We start from the raw sequence: 24,796 nt of genomic DNA on the forward strand, positions 1-24,796 counted from the left end.
CTTCAGTGGTTGGTAAGATTTTTGAGTGCATTATAACAAATGTGGTTTCTGAGTACTTAGAAGTTCATGACAAAATAGACCGAAGTCAGCATAGTTTTGTGAAGAGGAGATCTTGCCTGACGAATCTGTTAGAATTCTTTGAGGAAGTTAATAGCAGAACATACAAAGGAGAGTTAGTGAATGTTGTTTGCCTTGATTTAAAGAAAGCCTTTGATATGGTGTCGCACTTGAGGCTGCTAACGAAGATGAGAGCCCATGATATCAAAGGGAAGATACTAGCATGGATAGCAGGTTGGCTTGATGGCAGACGGCAAAGATTGGTAATAAAGGAGGCTTTTTCTGGTTGGCTGCCAGTGACTAGCGGAGTTCCGCAAGGGTCAATGTTGGGGCCACTAATCTTCATGTTGTATATTAATGATTTGGATGAGGGGATTGAAGGCTTTGTGGCCACGTTTGCAGATGATACGAAGATAGGTGGAGGGGCAGGTAATGTAGGGAAAGTGGAGGCTCTGCAGAATTACGTCGACAGGTTGTTAGAGCAGGCAGGGAATTGGCAGATGGAATACAGTGTAGCAAAGTGTGAAGTTATACATTTTGGTGGTAGGAATAAAGGCTTAGACTATTTTCTAAATGGGGAGAGAATTCAGAAATTGGAAGTGCAAAGAGACTTGGGAATGCTGGTGCAGGATCCGCGAAAAGCTAATTTGCAAGTCGAATCAGTAGTAAGGAAGGCAAACACAATGCTAGTATTTATTTCAGGAGGACTAGAATACAAAAATAGGGATGTTATCCTGCCTTAATAATAGTCAGACCGCGTTTGGAGTATTGTGAACAATTTTGGGCACCATATCTGAGGAAGGATGTGCTGGCTCCGGAGAGTTAACAGAGAAGGTTAATGAGAATGATCCCAGGAATAAGTGGGTTAACATTTGATGAGTGTTTGACGGTGTTGGGCCCTGACTTGCTGGAGTTTAGAAGGATGAGGAGGGACCTCATTGAAACTTGCGAAATAGTGAAGGGCCTGGATAGAGTGGATGTGGGGAGGATGTTTCCACAGGTGGGAGAGTCTAGGACCGGCGGTCATAGTCTCAGAATTAAAGGATGTTCCTTGAGAAAGAAGATGAGGAGGAATTTCTTTAATCAGAGGGTAGTGAGTCTGTGGAATTCATTGCCAAAGAAGTCTGTGAAGGCCAAGCCAATTAATATTTTTAAGGCAGAAATAGATTCTTGATTAGTACGAGTGTCATGGGTTTTGGGGAAAAGGCAGGAGAATGGGATTAAGAGGGAAAGATCAATCAGCCAAGATTGAATGGCGGAGTAGACTTGATGGGTTGAATAGCCTAATTCTGCACTGAGGAACTTATGAACAGGATGGTGGGAGGTTGTTTCTCTGACTGGATGTTTGTGACTAGCTGTGTGCCTCAGAAGTGTATCATCTATATCAGCAGTATAATTGAGAATGTACAAAGCATGATTAATAAGTTTGCTGATGACACTAAAATATCATCATGGACAGTGAAGAGGGTTATCAAGAATTACAACAGAATCTTGATCATCTGGGTATGTGGGGTAACGAAGGGCAAATGGAGTTTAATTCTGATAAGTGCAAGGTGTTGCATTTTGCAAAGCCAAACCAGGGCACACAAATACGATGTTGCCAGGATGTGAGGGCTTGAGCTACAGGGAAAGATGGGGCAAGCTGGGACTTTATTCCTTGGAGCACAGGAGACTGATAGGTGATTTTACAGAGGTGCATAAGGGGCATTAGGGGCATAGATAGGTGAATGCAGTCTTTTTTGCAGACCAGGGGAATCAAGAACTCAAAGGAATAAAAGGACAGTGTTGGAGTAACTCAGCGATCAGGCAGCATCTGTGGAGAACATGGACAGGTGGCATATCAGGTCGGGACACTTCTTTAATTGAAGAACGAGAGCTCATACGTTTAAGGTGAAAGAGGAAAGGTTGGATAGGAAAATTTGGACAGGCACAAAGATAGTGAAGGTTCTAGAAGTTTGGGCCAAATGCAGGCAAATGGGACCAGCTTAGATGGGGCATCGTAGGTGGTGTGGAAGAGTGGGGCAAAGACCCTGTAAACATGCTGCATCATTCCATGATTCTACATACAAATGGACACATATGGTGATGAAATATTTAAAAAATGTCTTTGAAGAGTACACTTATTCTAATTAGAAATGTGCACACCAGGTTTTCACAGGGGTGAAACCACAACCTAATTCTTCATCAATTATGGCGGCATTTTGTGGTGTAGATGTCACAGTCGGACTCAATATTTCCATGACATGATGATACTATGGGAATTTCCATCAATCCAGATTACATATTAAGTCTGAGTGTGTAGGTTATTTCATTGAATCTTATGAAACAAGTGGTATGGAAATTGTGAGGATGCAGTTTAGTAATATTTCACTAGATAACACTAAATATGTCGCAATCAAATGCAGTATTTACTTATGGCAGATATAGATTACATATTTTCTATATCAAAACACCAGATCCCTCAGCATTTCAGAGCCATGCAAACTGTCACTATTTGGGACAGAAGCAAAAGAAAAGCTTATTTTTCCCTCCAAAATGGCCAACCTTCCATTTTCCCACAACATACTCTATTTTGTCTATTTCCACTCACTTAGCTAATTTCTATCCCAATGTTACCTCCTTCTGGTCTTCTTCACAACTTCATTCCAGGCATGCCTTTATGTCATCAACAAGCTCTGCAACTATTCCATCAGTATTTCATCTTTGTTATTTGTATGAATTGTAAAATGTTGAGGCAACACTAATGAACCCGATTACACACCACTTGTTACATCTTACTACCCATAATAAGACCTGTTTATGCCCACTCTGTATCCTCTGAGCCAGTCTTCTATTCTCAAATACACGTCACCAATTAGAGCATTATATATTTTTAATGACATTTGATGCAGCAATGTATCAAATGGTTTCTGGAAATCGAAGTAAATACAGTTTCCTTACATCACAGTACGTATTATATAGAGTCAATCATAGAGTAATACAGTGTGAAAATGCTCCTTCGGCCCAACTTGCCCACACCGACCAACACATCCTAGCTACACTAAACCCACCTGCCCACGTTTGGCCCATATCCCTCCAAACCTGTCCTATCCATGTACAGGTGCACAACCTTTTATCCGATAGCCTTGGGACCAGGCACTTGTCGGATTTCGGACATTTTCGGATTTCCGAATGAAAGATTTTTAGCGTAGATTAGGAAGATAGCGCGGGCGGCTTGAAAAGTCTGGAGCGGCTGCCTCCTCCCCGGAGACCGGGGAATCATTGCATAAATGTTAGTCAGTTAGTTTGGAGGGATTTTATGTGGTGGTGGTGGTGGGGGGTGCTAAAGGGGGAGGGGGGGGGTAAAGGGGGAAACTTTGATTCTTAGTCCCCTACCTGGTCGGCGACTCCCAACATCGCGGAGCTGGGGGCTCCGTCCGGCCGCGGGCGGCGCCGGTTGGAGCTCCGACCCCGGCAACTCTTCCCCTGGCTGCGAGGCGCTCCAAATCCAGCGCCGCCCGCGGCCGGCCGCCCGCAGTCCCAGCTCCGCGTATGTTGGAAGTCGGCGGCCACAGCGCTCCGGAGCTTACCGCATGGCGACCCGGTAAGGCATTGCCCGCACCCCGCTGGTATCCCAGCGCTGCGACGCCGCTGACTCCCAACATTCGCGGAGCTGGGGCTGCGGGCGTCCGATCGCGGGCGGCGCTGGATTTGGAGCGCTGCGCAGCCAGGGATAGAGTTGCCGGGGTCGGAGCTACAACCGGCGCCGCCCACGGCCAGACGCCCGCAGCCCCAGCTGGGAGTTGGGGGCCACAGCGCTGCGGAGCTTACTGCACGGCGACTCGGTAAGGCATTGACCGCTCCCCGCCTCTCCGACCAGGTAGGGGACTAAGAATTAAAGTTTACCCCTTCACCCCCCCTTCACATAAAAGCCCTCCAAATTAACTGACTAACATTTAAGCAATGATTTACAGATGTTTAAGTGTCTCCCCGGTCTCCGGGGAGGAGGCAGCCGCTACAGTAGTACAGACCTGGGTTGACCGTGGGTCGTTTCAGGTCAAGTTTGGCGCGAAACGCGAGCTTTGGTGTGCAGACGACATCCTGGAAAAATGGCCGGTTTTCGGAGTTTTTCGGTGTCCGGAACTCCAGATAAAAGGTTGTGCACCTGTACCTGTCTAACTGTTCCTTAAATTACCTTATCTCAACCACCTCCTCTGGCAGCTTGTTCCATACACCCGCCACCCTTTGTGTGAAAAAGTTACCCCTCAGATTCCTATTAAATCTTTTCCCCTTCACCTTAAACCTCTCGTCCTCGATTCACCTACTCTGGGCAACATCTTCAAAAAACTCCAGTTGGTCAAAACATGTTTCCCTTTCACAGGATTGTGTTGACCTTGCCTGATAACTGTGACTTGTTTTTTGTGTCCTACAATATCATTTTTAATAATTTCTACAAAGATGTGCATTGAACTGGTTTTCTGTATCTTTCCCTTTTGGAAGAAATAAATTACATTTACTCTTTTCGAATTGAATGAAACTTTTTTCATCAACCATCTCAGCAGCCATTTCCATTTTGTTTTAGACTCTAGGATGAAGTTCAGCGGGCCAGGGACTTGTCAGACCACAGCTTGAACAGTTTACATAGAACCACTGCTTTGGTGAATATAATTTTCAAGAGCTCTTCAAAATAGCATAGTTCCTTTCAAATCACCACTGACAAATGTAAGTTTAGGTTTGTTATTGTCACTGAGGTACAGTGAAAAGCTTCGTGTTGCATGTTTTTGAATCAGAGAAGATACAATCAAGTCAAACTGAAGTACAATAGATAGAGCAAATGGTAAGATACAGAGTGAAGAAATTTATTGCACACCAGTTCCATAGACAAATTCTATTAACCGCAATGGGGCAGAGGTGAATCGGACAGTACCCCATCTTATGGAGGGACCGTTCAGAAGTTTGATAACAGAGGGAAAGAAACTGTTCCTGAGACTGGTGTTGCATGCTTTTAAGTTTTGGTATCTTCTGCCAGATGGGAGCAGGGAGAAGAAGTCATCATTCGCAGCCTCGGGTCACAGGTGTTGAATCATCTCCTGTACAATTTACCAGAAAGGTCGTGTGCAAAGAGAAACTGTGACAACATTCTTGGCAGCAAAGAGAGAGAGAATGTTGGAAGATCACAATCTTAAATAAATACAAGTTTGGATTCCGCCAGTTATTTGCACAATTTAATTGGAATGTTATCAAGTTACCCCAGTTGATGAGTTACTTCTGAAGTGTAGTCACTGTTTTTCCATGTGTAAATGTATCCAAAGAAACATTGCACAAATGACAATCTGATCCACAGGAAGTTGATTGGTTTAGTGATACAACATGGAAGTAGGACCTTCGGCTCTCCAAGATATTTGAGTAGTCAGGGTCTCAATGACTATAGGGAAAAGGCGATAGGATGGGATTAGAGGGAAAGATAGATTTGTCATGTTTGAATGGTGGAATAGACTCGATGAGCCAAATGGCCTAATTCTGCAGATGACACAAAGCTGGGTGGCAGTGTGAGCTGCGATGAGGATGCTATGAGGCTGTAGGGTGACTTGGATAGGTTGGGTGAGTGGACAGATGCATGGCAGATGCAGTATAATGTGCATAAATTAGGTTATCCACCTTAGTGGCAAGAACAGGAAGGTTGATTATTATTTGAATGATGTCAGATTAGGAAAAGGGGAGGTGCAACGAGACCTGGGTGTGCTTGTACATCAGTCACTGAAAGTAAGCATGCAGGTACAGCAGGCAGTGAAGAAAGCTAATAGCATGTTAGCCTTCATTGTGAGAGGGTTTGAGTTTAGGAGCAAGGAAGTCCTACTGAATTTGTACAGGCCCTGGTGAGACCGCACCTGGAGTATTGCATGCAATTTTGGCCTCCTAATTTGAGGAAGGACATTATTGCTATTGAGGGAGTGCAACGTAGGTTCACCAGGTTAATTCTCGGGATGGCGGGACTGACATATGATGAAAGATTGGGTGGACTGGGTATTCACTGGAATTTAAAAGAATGAGAGGGGATCTTATAGAAACATATAAAATTCTTAAAGGATTGGACAGGCTAGATGCAGGAAGATTGTTCCCGATGTTGGGAGACTACAGAATCAGGGAGTCACAGTTTAGGAATAAGGGGTAGTCCATTCAGGACTGAGATGAGGAAACATTTATTCAACGAGAGTGTTGTGAATCTGTGGAATTCTCTGCCACAGAAGGCAGTGGAGGCCAATTCACTGGATATTTTCAAGAGAGAAATTTAGCTCTTAGGGCTAAAAGAATCAAGGGATATGGGGGGAAAAGCAGGTACGGGGTACTGATTTTAGATGATCAGCCATGATCTTATTGAATGGCCGAAGGGCCGAATGGCCTACTCCTGCATCTTTTGTTTAGTTTCTATTCTCCTATGATTTATGAACATGAACTTACATGCCGACCATTGATCAGACATTCACACCAGTTCTATGTTAAATACTTTGCTATACACTCCCTTACATCACTTTAAAAATTTATTATTTTTCAATAAAACTTAAATGCCTTTGGATATTTCTGAGTATGTAAGATTGGGTGATAATGTTAATCCAAGGGCAGGATCTATTAATTACAGTCAGAGAGATTGGCACCGTGCTGAGCCCCTCTCATTAACTGGCATGCAGTCACCCTCTGGAGGACTGTCACATCGACACGTTCCAAGCACAAGTGACCAGCTGGTCAATGGAAGATCCCCAAACCGCAGATAACTTCAGGAACACAAAATGTAGTTTCAAAAACATTCTCCCAAAGTATGTTATATATTTCAATATTTTGTCTGACGTTTTCCTCCAATTTAGTTGCTTTGCTTCTCGGTCTTTTTTATTAACATAGAAACATAGGAATTAGGTGCAGGAGTAGGCCATTCGGCCCTTCGAGCCTGCACCGCCATTCAATATGATCATGGCTGATCATCCAACTCAGTATCCCGTACCTGCCTTCTCTCCATACCCCCTGATCCCCTTAGCCACAAGGGCCACATCTAACTCCCTCTTAAACATAGCCAATGAAGTGGCCTCAACTACCCTCTGTGGCAGAGAGTTCCAGAGATTCACCACTCTCTGCGTGAAAAAAGTTCCTCTCATCTCGGTTTTAAAGGATTTCCCCTTTATCCTTAAGCTGTGACCCCTTGTCCTGGACTTCCCTAACATCGGGAACAATCTTCCTGCATCTAGCCTGTCCAACCCCTTAAGAATTTTGTAAGTTTCTATAAGATCCCCTCTCAATCTTCTAAATTCTAGAGAGTATAAACCAAGTCTATCCAGTCTTTCTTCATAAGACAGTCCTGACATCCCAGGAATCAGTCTGGTGAACCGTCTCTGCACTCCCTCTATGGCAATAATGTCCTTCCTCAGATTTGGAGACCAAAACTGTACGCAATACTCCAGGTGTGGTCTCACCAAGACCCTGTACAACTGCAGTAGAACCTCTCTGCTCCTATACTCAAATCCTTTTGCAATGAAAGCTAACATACCATTCGCTTTCTTTACTGCCTGCTGCACCTGCATGCCTACCTTCAATGACTGGTGTACCATGACACCCAGGTCTCGCTGCATCTCCCCCTTTCCCAATCGGCCACCATTTAGATAATAGTCTGCTTTCCTGTTTTTTGCACCAAAATGGATAACCTCACATTTATCCACATTATACTGCATCTGCCAAACATTTGCCCACTCACCCAGCCTATCCAAGTCACCCTGCAGTCTCCTAGCATCCTCCTCACAGCTAACACTGCCCCCAGCTTAGTGTCATCCGCAAACTTGGAGATATTGCCTTCAATTCCCTCATCCAGATCATTAATATATATTGTAAATAGCTGGGGTCCCAGTACTGAGCCTTGGGGTACCCCACTAGTCACTGCCTGCCATTGTGAAAAGGACCCATTTACTCCTACTCTTTGCTTCCTGTTTGCCAGCCAGTTCTCTATCCACATCAATACTGAACCCCCAATGCCTTGTGCTTTAAGTTTGTATACTAATTTTTTATGTGGGACCTTGTCGAAAGCCTTCTGGAAGTCCAGATACACCACATCCACTGGTTCTCCCCTATCCACGCTACTAGTTACATCCTCGAAAAATTCTATAAGATTCGTCAGACATGATTTACCTTTCGTAAATCCATGCTGACTTTGTCCAATGATTTCACCACTTTCCAAATGTGTTGCTATCCCATCTTTAATAACTGACTCTAGCAGTTTCCCCACTACCGATGTTAGACTAACTGGTCTGTAATTCCCCATTTTCTCTCTCCCTCCCTTCTTAAAAAGTGGGGTTACGTTTGCTACCCGCCAATCTTCAGGAACTACTCCAGAATCTAAAGAGTTTTGAAAGATTATTACTAATGCATCCACTATTTCTGGAGCTACTTCCTTAAGTACTCTGGGATGCAGCCTATCTGGCCCTGGGGATTTATCGGCCTTTAATCCATTCAATTTACCCAACACCACTTCCCGGCTAACCTGGATTTCACTCAATTCCTCCAACTCCTTTGACCCGCGGGTCCCCTGCTATTTCCGGCAAATTATTTATGTCTTCCTTAGTGAAGACGGAACCGAAGTAGTTATTCAATTGGTCCGCCATATCCTTGTTCCCCATGATCAACTCCCCTGTTTCTGACTGCAAGGGACCTACATTTGTTTTAACTAATCTCTTTCTTTTCACATATCTATAAAAACTTTTGCAGTCAGTTTTTATGTTCCCTGCCAGTTTTCTTTCATAATCTATTTTTCCTTTCCTAATTAAGCCCTTTGTCCTCCTCTGCTGGTCTTTGAATTTCTCCCAGTCCTCCGGTATGCTGCTTTTTCTGGCTAATTTGTACACATCATCCTTCGCTTTGATACTATCCCTGATTTCCCTTGTTATCCATGGATGTACTACCTTCCCTGATTTATTCTTTTGCCAAACTGGGATGAACAATTTTTGTAGTTCATCCATGCAGTCTTTAAATGTCTTCCATTGCATATCCACCGTCAACCCTTTTAGAATTAATTGCCAGTCAATCTTGGCCAATTCACATCTCATACCCTCAAAGTTACCTTTCTTTAAGTTCAGAACCATTGTTTCTGAATTAACAATGTCACTCTCCATCCTAATGAAGAACTCAACCATATTATGGTCACTCTTGCCCAAGGGGGCACGTACAACAAGATTGCTAACTAACCCTTCCTCATTACTCAATACCCAGTCTAAAATAGCCTGCTCTCTCGTTGGTTCCTCTACATGTTGATTTAGATAACTATCCCGCATACATTCGAAGAAATCCTCTTCCTCAGCACCCCTGCCAATTTGATTCACCCAATCTATATGTAGATTGAAGTCACCCATTATAACCGTTTTGCCTTTGTCGCACGCATTTCTAATTTCCTGTTTGATACCATCTCCAACTTCACTACTACTGTTAGGTGGCCTGTACACAACACCCACCAGCGTTTTCTGCCCCTTAGTGTTGTGCAGCTCTACCCATACCGATTCCACATCCTCCAAACTAATGTCCTTCCTTTCCATTGCATTAATCCCCTCTCTAATCAGTAACGCTACCCCACCTCCTTTTCCTTTCTGTCTATCCCTCCTGAATATTGAATATCCCTGGATGTTCAGCTCCCAGCCTTGGTCACCCTGGAGCCATGTCTCCGTGATCCCAACTATATCATAGTCATTAATAGCTATCTGCACATTCAACTCATCCACCTTATTACGAATGCTCCTTGCATTGAGACACAAAGCCTTCAGGCTTGTTTTTACAACACTCTTACCCCTTACACAATTATGTTGAAAAGTGGCCCTTTTTGATTTTTGCCCTGGTTTTGTCTGCCTGCCACTTTTACTTTTCACCTTGCTACCTATTTCTTCTACCCTCATTTTACACCCTTCGGTCTCTACGCTCACACATTTAAGAAACCCTTTCCCTTTAACTCCATCCTCCACTGTCCCATTCAACACCCCACCCCCCTTATTCAGTTTAAAGCCACCCGTGTAGCAGTGGCAAACCTGCCTGCCAGAATGCTGGTCCCATACCTGTTAAGATGCAATCCGTCCCTTTTGTACAGTTCCCCCTTACCCCAAAACAGATCCCAGTGATCTAAGAATCTAAATCCCTGCCCCGTGCACCAGATCCTCAGCCACACGTTCAGGTCCCGTATCTCCCTGTTCCTGCTCTCGCCAGCACGGGGAACTGGAAGCAAACCGGAGATAACAACCCTGGAGGTCCTGCTTTTCAACATTTTTCCGAGCTCTCTAAAGTCACGTTGCAGAATATTCATCCCCTTCTTTCCGACATCGTTTGTGCCGACATGCACTATCACTTCCGGATGTTCACCTTCGCCCTTGAGGATTTTCTGCACTCTGTCCATGACATCCTGGATCCTGGCACCGGGAAGGCAGCACACCATCCTCGCATCCCGTCTGTTGCCGCAGAAACCCCTGTCCGTACCTCTCACGATGGAGTCTCCCACTACAATGGCCTTGCCTGCCTTAGGCCTTTTTGGTTTTGGCTCAACAGCCCTATTCGCATCACAGGCCAGTCCACCGCTCACGTCTTCTGTCCCAACAGCTTCTAAGCGGATGAACCTGTTTACAAGAGGTACATCACCCGGGGACGTTGGCATTCCATGCTTCCCTCCCTTTCTCACTGTCTCCCACCTTCTCTCTTCCAGTACCTTAGGTGTAACAATCGTACTGTAGGACTTGTCGAGGAACGACTCCGTTTCTCGTACGAACCGGAGGTCATCCACTTGCTTCTCCAGTTCCCCAACACGGCCCTTCAGGAGCTCTACCTGGATACATTTAACCCCTGTATTAATGCAATGCGATGTCAGTTGTGATGTTGTCTGGGTGTCAAGGTGCTTGAGTCCACATCTATTCCAATATCTTCTCGAGGGTTGACTCTGCATCACAGGACTGAGGGTGTTGAGTCATTGAACTCCTCTATCTTTTCAAGGAATATCCCATGGAACAAATTTGTTCTGCATAGCAGAGTTCTCCCAAGTGACCTGTTCAATATCTATCTTTTCATCATTGCTGAGAAATATTGTGCACAGGGACATGGATAGGCATATAGGTCAAATGCATATGTGTATATGGGCATCTTACTCGGCATGTACAAGCTGGGCCAAAGGACCAGTTTCATATTTCTGTTTCACACATTTCCTTCACTTCAATTGAACTATCAAGAAGCGTGAAGTGCTTCAGAAAGTAAAAAGGTCACGAGAGGCGCTTTGTAAATATGTTTTCCTTTTTGTTTGTGCAGCCAACTAAATTAAAGACTTGTCCCACCCTGCTCATTTCTGCTTCTCCCAGCTCCCATCCGACAGAAGGTACAGAAGCTCGAAACCACACACCACCACTCAGGAACAGCTTATTCCTGGACATTAGGAGGGGAGGGGAGGGGAGGAACACCACTGTCCCCTGTTCCCATCAATGGTGTGGAGTACAAATACCTTGGAGTTCACCAGGACAGTAAACTGTATTGGTCCATGAACACTGAGGACCTGTACAAGAAGGGACAGAGCCGGCTGTACTTTTTGAGAAGGCTCCGCTCCTTCAATGTCTGCAGTATCTTACTTAATGTTTGCAGTAAGATGCTGCAGATGTTCCACCAATCAGTGGTGGCCAGTGCCATCTTCTACGCTGTCAGGTGCTGGGGCAGCAGGGCTCAAACTGCGGGGCATCCTGGACAATGCAGTTCACCCCCTCCATAACACGGTATGGAGTCATCATGTGGAGTACCTTCAGCAGCAGACTGGTTCTACCAAGATGCAGTACAGAATGCCACAGGAGATCCTTCTTCCCTCTGGCTATCAAACTGAACAACTCCTCCCATTCTGTCGTGGGGTAGACTGACTCCCCTCCCCCTCCCCAATCTTTGCACATCTCCAATCCTTTCCACGTCACTTTAATTTCATGTTTCGTGTATCGTTTGTTTTATGACTGTTGGCAGATCAATTTCCCACCTAGGATAAATAAAGTTTTATCATATCATATCGTTCCTCTCCATTAACAGGCTTCTGAATGGTCCTTCCATAGGCTAGTGTACTGTGTGATTCACCTCTACCCCATGGAGAACTAATGTGCTACAGTGCTCTACAATGCTGAAAACTATATTCTGCACTCTGTATATTCCCCTTTGCTCTATCTATTGTGCTTGAATATGTACGGATTGTATCTATGTATGGTATATCTGATCTTCTGAAATACCTGCAATACAAAGCTTTTCACTGTACTTTGGTACATGTGACAATAATAAACCTGAACCTTTCCAGCTCTCTTCATTTAACCCCCAATCTACATTTGTATGGTCTATGTTTCATCAATCTCCTATTTTTGTAGCAACCTTTGAAAAACTGAAGGTCAATGTTGTGTGTATCCTCCCACAAAGGAAATTGCAGAAGTCCTAGCTGTGAAATGAATCATCTATAGACATGGGTGAGGTACTGGATGATTTGAATTGTGGTTAATGTTGCGCATCTATTTCGGTCGGGCAGCAAAGAAAAACGTGGGAACTATAGACCAAGATGCCTAACATCTGTGGCAGGTATGTTACTGGAAAATATACATGCACTTGGATAGACATTGGATGATTATGTAGTCAGCATGTCTTTGTCCTTGGGAGATGTTGCTTCCCAAATGTGACTGCGTTTTTTGAAATAACCACAAAAGTTGACGAGGGAAAGGCCATAGACATTATCCAAATGGGTTTCTATAATGGCCCTGTCTCATGGTGCGAGTTGACCCACGAGTGACCCTGAGTGAAAGACTCGTGGTTGTGTACGAGATTCCAAGTTTATGATCAAGAGTTTAACCGAGTTCCCACTGGTATGACTAAGTTTGCCGTTTACTTGTCATTTCTGCGATGTTCCAAGTTCGTCCGAGTTACCAAGTTCCTCTCCCGAGTTACTCTTGAGCCAAAAACTTCTACCGACGTGTTGAAAAAATCACATGGTAAAAATGACTTTGTTTTATTTAACTTTAAGTGTAGATTTATTTTTTCATTTTAGTGTAAGTAATTTCATTGCATCTGTCTTTTCTTTAAAAAGCGGTTATCATGCATCTGCGTATCTGATAGTAGATCTCAAAACTTGCCATTGAATGCTTTGCATTGTCTCTTTTATTGCCTGAATTTAGGTTTGTGATCCATTTCTCAGCTGAATGAGAGTATATACTGGAAATACTTTGTGCTTCATTTGTTGATTTGCATGTTTGAGAAGCCCTTTTTCAGACCACTGTGTTGTTTGCTGTGGTGCTCCTTTCCTCAATTGGAGCAAAAAAGTGTTTTTTATATTGAACAAGATGAATAAAGACTTTGCTTCACATTCACCGTGCTGTTTGTCTTATTTTCTGATCTACTGAGAGGGGATTATTTTTACCATTTAAAAAGCACAGCATATGTCACGATCTATCCATAGATAGGACAGGAGTGGAGGGTTGTGGACCAAGCGCAAGCAAGTGGGACAAGGGGAGCTGAAACATTGTTGGCCGGTGTGGGCGAGTTGGGCCAAAGGGCCTGTTTTGCACACTGTTTTAATCTAGGAATGTCTGTCCTCTCTGATTTGACGTACAAATTGGTGTTTTCACTAAGCCAACCATCACTGACTCTCCCGACTCAATTCTGAGAATCAAAAGTCTTCAGTAAATGGAATTATAATGACACGCACGGGTGTAATGCTGTAATAACTGAAGAAGGATCTCGACCCGAAACCTCAACTCTTTCTTTTCTCCAGAGATGCTGTCTGACCCGTTGAGTTATTCCAGCACCTGTAATAACGTTGCCGGGGTTGAAACAGGCGTCACGATCTTATGGGGCAGATTGACCGACACAAAGTGTTAGTGGTGTGTCTCAATTGTTTTTGCTGAAGTAGTTTAATAGGCATCTTCGCACTGTTTCCAAAGTCAAAGACAGCCAACAAGGGAGACGATGCCATGTGTGGACCACGGCACCTTACCTCAGCTGTCGGAAGTCACAGTGAAGGTGGGCCATCATTTGACAAGTCACGTCTGATTGCGATGGATTGTAGTTTATTGTCGTTTAATTTAGATTAGTTTAGAAATACAGCGCGCTCCGCACCGACCAGCAATTCCCGCACATTAACACTATGCTCCACACACTAGGGACAATTTTCAATTATACCAAACTAAATAACCTACAAACCTGAGTCCTTAACTCTCACAAATGATTGTGAGAATCAAGATGTGAATATATTGTGCCACTTCCTCAATTTTGTGTTGTATGATGAAAGGAATATTACATTCAAGTCATGAGACTTTGTAATGATATTAAAATGAAGACTTCCAGACATCAATTTACTTTGATAACAAATAACTCTCTTTTATTGCTTTTCAACACTTTAAGCTATTCGAAAAAGTGGGAGTATCCAGAAGAAACTAAAACATGCTCAAACAGGCAAAAACACAACATCAACATACAGATAAGAATCAATATCAGAGGGGTAACGGAACTAATCTCCCAGGTCACTGTTCTCTGTCCAGCTGCCGAGTTCAGAGTGCCCACGAGTTAACACGGTAGACTCAAGAGTCACTAAGTTTAACTCAAGGGCCACCAAGTTCTTACAACGAGTTTAAATGTTTCAATTTTTAACTTCAACAGTATATTTTACTCGTGGAAAACTTTAAACACGTTTGAATTTTTTCAAGAGTTATCAAGTTTCACGGGAACCTGCCGTTAGCGGCAGAAGTCGCTAAGTTGCGTTCACGAGTTCCGACGTTCCACTACGTTAATTGTACGTGATTACTATGAGTTAAATTTGTTTTAAACTCGGGGTACCTCGTGGGTCAACTCGCACCGTGAGACAGGGGTTTAAGGCATTGTGATTAGTGTGTGCCTCAGGGGTCAGTACTGGGGCATTGCTATCTGACTTTGGCATCCGTATGAGCAATTTGTATCAGAATGTACAAGGCATGATTAATAGGTTTGCGGATGACACTAAAATAGGTGGCATTATAGAGAGTGAAGACAGTTATCAAGAATTACAATGGAATCTTGACAGGCTCAGTTGGGGATGTGGGTCGAGGAATGACAAATATAGATTAATTCAGATAAGTGTGAGGTGTTGCATTTTGGGAAGTCAAACCAAGACAGGACCTTCACAGTGAACAGTGGGACGTGAATCAGTCAAGGAGTATAGAAGTTGGGACGTAGACAAAAATGCTGGAGAAACTCAGCGGGTGCGGCAGCATCTATGGAGCAAAGGAAATAGGCAACGTTTCGGGCCGAAACCCGAAGGGTTTCGGCCCGAAACGTTGCCTATTTCCTTCGCTCAATAGATGCTGCCGCACCCGCTGAGTTTCACCAGCATTTTTGTCTACCTTCGATTTTCCAGCAACTGCAGTTCCCTCTTGAACATAGAAGTTGGAACATTATGTAACAGTTGTACAAGACATGGATGAGGACACATTTGGAGTATTGTGTGGAGTTTTGTTCACACTGCTATAGGAGGGATGTCATTAAGCTGGAATAGGTGCACAGATTTACAAGGATGTTGACAGGACTCGAGAGCCTGAAAAGTTGGGCAGCCTAAAACTTTATTCCATGGAGTGCAGGAAATTGACGAGTGATCTTATGGAGGTGTATAAAATCATAAGGAAAATAGATAGGGTGAATGCACAGTGTCTTTTTCCCAGGGTAGTGGAATCAAATTTTGGAGGACATATGTTTAAGGTGTGAGGGGAAAGACTTAATAGGAACCTGAGAGGCAACTTCTTCACACTAGCAACATTTGATCTATGGCAACTCATGCCCTCTACACACCTGAGGTTGGTAGGTGTATGGAATGAGCTGCCAGAGGAAGTAGTTCAGGCACGTACAATAACAACATTTAAAAGACAGCTGTACTGGAACATGGATGGGAAAGGTTTAGGGGCACATGGGTCAATTGAGTTAAATGGGGCTAGCTTAGATGAGTATTCTTGGTCGGCATAAACATGCTGGGTTAAAGGACCTGTTTTCGTGCTGTATTCCTGTTCCCGTGCCTGTTTTTGTCATTCTATGACTCTCTCTCTCTCTCTCTCTCTCTCTGCTTCCATCACCTCCTCTAGCCTGAGACACCCACCACTCCTTGTGTACAAATAACGTCTTTTAAATCTCCTTTATAATTTACCTCTCTGCCGTAGTGTGTTGTTACTTTTAGGGAGCTATGGACTTGGATACCAAGGCCCAGTGTTCGCCAATGCTGTTAAGGCCCAGTCATTCACTATATAATTTCCCCTTCCATTTGACCACCCAAAGTGCAACATCTCACATGCACGCAGATTAAGTTCCATCTGTCATTTCAGTGTCTGTGCTGAACATGATGACAAGATAAACGAATCTCATGATGCACAACGAACTATAGATGCTGGCTTACCGAAAAAAATCAGAGTGCTGGAATAACTCAGCTGGTCAGGCAGCCTCTCAAAAACATGGATTGGTGACATTTCGGGTCAGGACACTTCCAGTGAGTCTGGATCAGTCCCTGGTCGAAGAGTAGGAGAGCAGCAGGAATCACAGAGGGGGAAGCAGTGAGAAAGGGTTTCACAGAACTCTTGTCATTGCACAGAGGAGAACATTTTCAAAGTAAGCATTCCTTGAAGAGATTTTACAGTAGAGCAGTAAAATGCATGAAAACAATCCAAAATGTTACCTATCCATGTCCGTTCGAGATGCTGCCTGGCCCGGTGAGTTACTTCAGTACTTTGTGCTTTTAAATTCATATCATATGCCTGCACCTAATCCATATCCCTCCAATCCCTGCAGAACCATGTGTTTATTCAAAAGCCTTTTAAGTGCCACAATTGTGTTTGCATCCATCAGTGCGTTGAAGGCACCCACCTTGCCCTGCACATCTCCCCTATGCTTTGCCCTCTTACCTTAAAACTATATCCTCTAGTCTTTGATATAAGCACCATGACTCTAATACTAAATACCCCATTCAATGAAGGTGAGCATACAATATTCAGTCTTTACAACTCTATCAACTTATGTTGCCACTTTCATGGAGCTAAGGACTTGGTCCCAAGATCCCTATGAACATCAATGCTGTGAAGGGTCTTGCCATAAACCTTTCCTTTACACTCGACCTCCCAAAGTACAACATCTCACACTTCCATGGATTAAAATCCATCTATCATTTCTTTGCCCATTTCTGCAGTTGATCTATATCCCGCTGTAAACTTTGACAACTTTCCTCGCTGTTCGCAATTCCAGTAATCTTGGCGTCGTCTGCAAACTTACTAACTAATCTATGTACATTTAGGTCCGTCATATACAGATATCACAAACAACAGAGATCCCAGCACAGATCCCTGTGGAATTCCACTGGTTCCAATAGACAATAGGTGCAGGAGAAGGCCATTTGTCCTTCGAGCCAGCACCGCCATCCAATGGGATCATGGCTGATCATCCACAATCAGTTCCACCACAACCCTCTGTGCTCTATGAGTATGCCAGTTTTGAATACATGCAATTCACAGTGAATCCCATGCATTTGAATCTACTAGTTCAGCCTACCATAGGGGACTTTATCAAATGCATTAGTAAAACCTATGTAGACAGCATCCATCACTACCGTCATCGATCACCTTTATCACCTCAAAAAACTCTATCAAGTTAATAAGACATGACCTGCCATAGACAGCCATGCTCACTGTCCATAATTAGCCCATTCCATCCCAAATGGAAGTGATTCCAATCCCAAAGAATCCTCTCCAATATCTTCCTTAACACTGACGTGAGGCTCACCAGCCGACTATTTCCTGGTTTATCACTACTTACCTTATTAAATAAAGAAAGAATATTAGCTCCTCTCCAGTTCTCCGGGATGTCATCTGTGGCTAGACGAGTAGCAAAGATCTTTGTCAAGGCATCTGCAATCTTTTCTCCTGTCTCTCTTAATAACCTGTGATTGATACTATCAGGCTCTGGGCATGTATCCACCTTAATACTCTTCAATAGCCCCAACACCACATCTTTCTGGATTTTAAACGGTCTAAGCATATTAGTATTCTCCACTCTGCTCTCACCTTCTCCATTATGAATACAGATACAATGTACTCTCTTAGTACCTCATCTACATCCTGTGACTCAATGTACAAATTCCCTCCTTTACCCTTGAAGAGCAGGAGAAATATCTGCAAAGCTTTTCTTGATTATACTCACATCACTAAAACAGATTATCTCTCAATATCACCTTGTTGCTTTTTTTATATCTTGCAGCACTCAAATTTACTGCCACATTTCCTACTTCATAGAAACATAGAAAATAGGTGCAGGAGTAGGCCATTCGGCACCGCCATTCATTGTGATCATGGCTGATCGTCCCCTATCAATAACCCGTGCCTGCCTTCTCCCCATATCCCTTGGCTCCACTGGCCCCTGGAGCTCAAACTAACTCTCTCTTAAATCCATATAGTGATTTGGCCTCCACTGCCCTCTGCGGCAGGGAATTCCATAAATTCACAACTCGCTGGGTGAAAAAGGTATATAATGGTAACCATGTTTCATGCCTTTTTAATTGTCAATCAATTTCTCTGGGATATCTTAAAGAGAAAAGTTCTGCAAAAGGCAAGTCTGTTTAGAATGGCATAGGTACATTAACACAACCACTCATCGCAAAAGCACAAACAATTTAGTTTATTCTATTTTCTCTCGTGGTGATTTCAATAATTCCGGAATAATAGAAATTTTCATTTGTCTGAGCCTTGTTTTCACAAGAGTGACTCCATGAGATACTATTCTAAGAAAAGGTTTTGGGTACAGCCTTATTTCCAAAATTAGATGGAGACTAGAAATGCTGTGCCCTGTGGTTTGCTGCTCTAATGTTGTACCTCCCAAAACACTGACACTCCCCAGATATTATCAAGGGTTGTGGTCATCTTGAGCTTTTCTTTCTTGACCTCCACGTAGCCTTCAACAATCAAACATAATTGGCCACTGTCGTCCTTACCTTTCACCCCATCAGCCGTCGCATACCACACATAATCATCCAACATCACCTCCAACGGGATCCCACCACTAATCATATCTTCCCACCTCCACCCCTTTCCGCCTGCAGAGACGGTTCCCTCCGCAACTCCCTGGTTAACTCATCCCTTCCCACCCAAATCATCCCCTCCCCAGGAACCTTCCCCTGCAACCATGGGAGATGCAACAACTGGCCCTATACCTTCTCCCTCGACTCTGTCCAGAGACCCCAACAATCCTTTCAGGTTAGGCAGAGGTTCACTTGCACCTCCCCCATCGCATCTACTGTATCTGTTGTTCAAGATGTGGACTCTTATACATCGGTGAGACCAAACAGACTGGCTGATCGTTTAGTTGAACACCTTCGCTCTGTCCGCCTGGACCTACATGATCTCCCGGTTGCTAAACACTTTAAATCTCCTTCCCATTCCCACACTGACCTTTCTGTCCTCCGTTGAAGGAGTGAGGCTAAACACAAATTGGAGGAACAACATCTCATGTTTTGCTTGGGCAGCTTACAATCCAATGGTATGAATATTGATTTCTCTAACCTCAAGTAACCCTTGCATTCACTCTCTCTTCATTCCTCCCCCACCCAAGTCATACCAGCTTCTCGTTCTCACCCAACAAACAGCTAACATTGGCCTGTTTCCTTTATGATTGTTACTTTTTTGCATATCTTTCATCCGTTGCTTTTTTTCTCTACATTTCGTCTATATTTCCCCGTGACTTTCGGTCTGAAGAAGGGCCTCGACCCGAACGTCACTCATTCCTCCTCTCCAGAGATGCTGCCAGTCCCGCTGAGTTACTCCAGCATTTTGTGTCTATCTTCTGTGCAACCTATGCCCTGAGACCTCTCCAACCCACCCTTCAACTAGTCTGTTTTTTCTTGTCCATTCCTCCCGATGCTTGACCAACATTTGCTGTTATCGCAGCAATCATCTGTACATTTCTCAACCCCAACCCCTGACTTCCCCATTCTCACTCTGCCTCCCACTCCACTGCTCGCTATGCCTCCCTCGACTTCTAAGCGAGAGATAAAATGCTGGAGTAACTCAGCATCTCTGGATAGAAGGAATTGGCGACATTTCGAGTTGAGACCCTTCTTCAGATTCATCTGTTCGACTTCCAAGTCCTCGCTTAAAACCCCTAACTTCTGCCAAGCTTTCAGTCGCACAATCCTTATATTTGCCTCAATTTTCGTTTTCCTTTTCGAGATATTTCGAGAGGGAGGGGGAGGGGAGGAGAGGGAGGGGGGGAGGAGAGGGAGGGGGGGGGGGGGGGGGGGGGGGGGAGAGGGAGGGGGGGGGGGGAGGGGGGGGGGGGGGGGGGAAGAGAGTGCCTTTTTTACTTCAACCCAAACCCAAACAACTATTTGCAGGCAGTGCTTTTTTACCTCTAACCATATTTTTATTTTCAAACCAAATTAAGGGTACTCGCAGTGCTGTAGACATTTTTCAGTCATTCAAAGCTCTGATTGAGGCACACCACTTGCAGAGACTGATTGAGGCATACCACTTGCAGAGACTGATTGAGGCACACCACTTCCTGGTTTTATAGTCGCTCCAGCAGGGGTAGCAGAGAGAATGGGGAATGTTGTAAAAACATTAATATCTCTGTCAATTTTCATCGACGGGAAAAATCCTCGGCACACACGTGGCGGAGGGGAGCTCTGAGCGAGGTGGCCAAAAATGACGGCCGTAGGTGGCGGCGTTCTCTCGGAAACCGCAGCACAGAAAGCCGAAACTGGTCAAGAACAAAGTTTTAGTAATATAGAAGATAGATAGATAGATAGATAGATGAGTAGGAGGGAACTGCAGATGCTGGTTTAAACTGAAGATAGACACAAAAAGCTGGAGTAACTCAGCGGGACAGGCAGAAGCGTCTCGACCCCAAACGTCACCCATTTTCCTTCTCTTCAAGGATGCTGCCTGTCCCGCTGAGTAGCACTCCAGCTTTTTGTGTCTATCTTCGAAATGAACTCGGAGTCCGAGGACGTCCCAAATAAACATCTGGTGTCAGACCCCACCCTACCGGTCCCTGGCACCAATCTCCCAAAGAAGCAGTGGACGACGCTGAATAGATTCAGGACTGGACATGGCCCCTGCTTGGCCAGCCTTCACAAATGGGGCAGCAGTCCAACCCCACGGTGTGCTTGTGGAGAGCAGCAAACAATGCAACACATCATTGAAGCATGCCCTCAACAAAGACTCAAAGGAGGACTTGTCACCCTTCATACAGCAGATCAAGAGGCAACTGCTTGGCTAAAGGACTTTGCATTCGCTAAATAAAATAAAATGAACTCTGTTGGCTCGACGCCGTCCAAAGATTGTTTGCTTTAAGATTCATATAAATACTTCTGAAATCACAATACAGACATGTCTTAGCAAAGCATATTTGCGCATAAAACATTGATACGAAAGTGACCGTGTGTCCAAATATCACAAGATGTTTTACAGGAGCGCAATCAAGATTGGCATTGAATCACACAAGGAGACATTGGCACTGAAAAATAAAAGTTTGGTCACAGGAAGGGGGTTTTAAGGAGAAGCAGTTTGGAGGATAACTCCAGAGTCTATAAGAGAATCAAAATAAATGAGCAACCTCGGAATCGTGGGGCCAAAGTTTTGAAAAGTAACGCGTGGAGGACGAGCAATTGCTGAACATCGAGGCTCTGGGTACCCCCCTGGATAGTCTGCCACTGTAGATATCGTCACGGCCCAGATAAGAGCAAGTGCTGGCACTGCGGCAGACTCGGAGCTGTGGGCGAAAGGGACATCGAAAAGCCGGATTTGCAATGAGAACTTGTAAACTTGCAAAGCTCTTCTTGGATAAAGAATGCAGCGACTGATGTTCGGCTGTGCCAACAGACTGAGCCCTGAGGCGCAGACAATTTGCAACTGACTGGGGTCAAAAGAGGCAAGGTTCGGTGTGGTAGCAGCTGCCTTGTACACCGGTAAAGTGAGAGTGAGTTCGCAACCCCACTCCAAACCACTCCAACCAAGAGCTTGTAGCATGAGGGACCGACACTGTCGTTCAGCCATTGTTATTTCCGGTGTATACTTTATGCAGCGAATATATGTAAGAAAAAGCAGATTCCGACCATCAAGCACCAACATGAAGTGCCACGGATAACGTGGTTACTTACTGCGCCTCAAACCGCTACTCTGTCGCCACACTTCTCGTTCACCCGTTTTCTCTTTGAACTCCACACTACATCCCCAGAGGGTCAGAGTTTTAAGGAGATATGCGGAAGTAACGGTGCGTTTGCAAACTGAACGGACCGCAACTGCCGACTGAGCTCCTTTCAGGCGGAGGAGTTTCCGAGAGCTCGCCTGTGTCTTTGCTCAATAGCAATGTTCACAAGCCTGACGGTTTCTTCCGCTGTATTGCTTTCTACTTATATGGGTGATCCAGCGCTCTCCAAATGGCTAACGCCCATCAACACTAACTTGCCAAAGCCAGCATCATGTTTAGCTCTGTGTTGGGAGCAGCGCTCTTGGGAAGCTGCAGAATAGAAAGAACTCAACTCCGAAACTTGCCCAGGTCCTACTGTGTTATTTGGAATTAGATTACTATATGGTGCACAGAGACTGTGAGACAGACAGAGAGAACGATTCAAAGATGTGCTCAAATCCTACTTATCGATGTGCAATATTCCTACTGGCTCCTTGGAATCTCTGGCCCAAGACTGCTCAAAGGGAGCATTTGGAATGGGATTGAAAACCTAGAGGCTATGCTTGGGAGGTGGGGGGGGGGGGGGGGGGGACTCAGTGCAAGCGATGGAAGGCCCACACCACCTCATCATCTATCCATCCCATTGCCCATCACCTCGTCCAACTGTAGATGGTTTGCAGGCTTCAACTTTGGCCCCCTCCGCCACTGCAGGATCCACTAAACCACACCAAAGGTAACCCCTCAGATTCCTTTAAATCTTTTCCCCTTCACCTTGAACCTTTGTCCTCGATTCCCCAAGAGATTCTGTGCATCTACCCGATCTATTCCTCTCATGATTTTATTCACCCCTATAAGATCTTCCTTTGAATTCAACTTCCTTTGAATCTCTTCCAATCTGTCAGCATTGGCACTTTTACATTCCCAATATTGTGGCCTCCAGGGAAACCATTCACTCTGCACAACATCAATAGTTCAATAGTGCTTTATTTATCACATATGCAAGTGAAATTCATTTTTCACATATTACACGTGCGGGTGCGGCCATTTTTGGCACCACTATTCAAAATCCAAAATCCAGTCAGCCTGCTCGCTCGATGCACTGGAGCAGTTCCCACGAACCGACGTCCCTCTCCTCACCTCGCCTGGCCATTTTGTGTCACGAGGGCGCATTCTGCAGCCGACCTTGAAGGCGCTTGAGGTATTACCTCGGTCCACCCTCCTACCGGCCATTGCTCCTCGCGTCTGACCTTTCCAATGGCTCCCTCACAGTCCCGTCAACCACCAAGCCTTCGGGCGAGGTCCCTGCAACCACGAGCCTTCGGGCAGTTCACCAGTCCCGCTGACCGACCAGTGGGTCACTGGCCCCTATCTTTTACAATGTCTCCTCTAAATTGTCGCATTCAAAGCTCAAAGGTCCCATGTTTCTCATGACTCTACTCAGTTCTCTGGTTTTCAGAAGCAGACTTTCTTTGTATCCTCTCCAAGGCTTGAATATCTAAATGTGGGATTTGACATGACTTATTTAGATCATCATTACTTTTGCCCAGAGTAAGCAAGAGAACATAATAATATTAGTAACACTATTAGATGAATGCAACAAAATTGCCAAAGGATACTGCAAAGATTGATCCCTGGGATGGGCGGGACTGTCATACGAGGAAAGATTGAAAAGACTAGGCTTGTATTCACTGGAGTTTAGAAGGATGAGGGGCAGTCTTATAGAAACATATAAAATTATAAAAGGACTGGACAAGCTAGATGCAGGAAAAATGTTCCCAATGTTGGGTGAGTCCAGAACCAGGGGCCACAGTCTTAGAATAAAAGGGAGGCCATTTAAGACAGGTGAGAAAAAGCTTTTTCACCCTGAGTTGTGAATTTGTGGAATTCCCTGTCATAGAGGGCAGTGGAGGGCAAATCACTGGATGGATTTAAGAGAGAGTTAGATAGAGCTCTAGGGGCTAGTGGAATCAAGGGATATGGGGAGAAGGCAGGCACGGGTTATTGATCGGGGACAATCAGCCATGATCACAATGAATGGCGGTGCTGGCTCAAAGGGCCGAATGGCCTCCTCCTGCACCTATTGTCTGTTGTCTGTCTGTTGTCTGTTGTTTATGTCTTATCCACAATTCCAATTTATGAGCCACACTTTAAGTAGTTCTTCAATATCATTGATGTGCAGGTATGTGCAGGTACTCAGTCACAGAGTGACCACATGATCGAAAAGCTTGCTATTAACTTGCTCTTTCAAGTTGAAACTACATTCAACATTTTTCAAAGATCTAGTGTTGGATAACATTGGTCGGTCATTATGGTGTAGAATACACTGGTTACAATACAATACAATACCTTTATTTGTCATTTGAACCTCACATGAGGTTCAAACGAAATGTAGTTTCTGCAGCCATACAATAAAAGAACCAAAACACACACCAACACTATTCACATAAACATCCATCACAGTGGCTCTCCTCCTCACTGTGATGGAAGGCAAAGTTCTTGTCTCTCCCCTGCATTCCATTTCCCTCCCGAAGTCGAGGTCAAAGCCCCCGGCGGGCGCTAGTCCGCGGCAAATTAA

General features: G+C 44.6%; 1 protein-coding gene across 2 annotated transcripts in view; it reads right to left on the minus strand.

Moving 5' to 3' along the window:
- The window catches only part of itgb2 (integrin, beta 2), a 96,561-nt gene that overhangs the window by 67,348 nt on the left and 4,417 nt on the right, over positions 1–24,796 (minus strand). Inside the window, exon 1 of one of the 2 annotated variants that reach the window (XM_055638424.1) lies at positions 22,193–22,555. The exons of the other annotated variant lie outside the window; for it this stretch is intronic. The gene's annotated coding sequence lies outside the window, so the exon portion shown is untranslated. Of the gene's footprint in view, positions 1–22,192; positions 22,556–24,796 lie in introns of those variants that run through there. 2 annotated transcript variants of the gene reach the window in all.

This window comes from Leucoraja erinacea, chromosome 7, assembly GCF_028641065.1.
Source record: "Leucoraja erinacea ecotype New England chromosome 7, Leri_hhj_1, whole genome shotgun sequence".
Taxonomy (NCBI): domain Eukaryota; kingdom Metazoa; phylum Chordata; class Chondrichthyes; order Rajiformes; family Rajidae; genus Leucoraja; species Leucoraja erinaceus.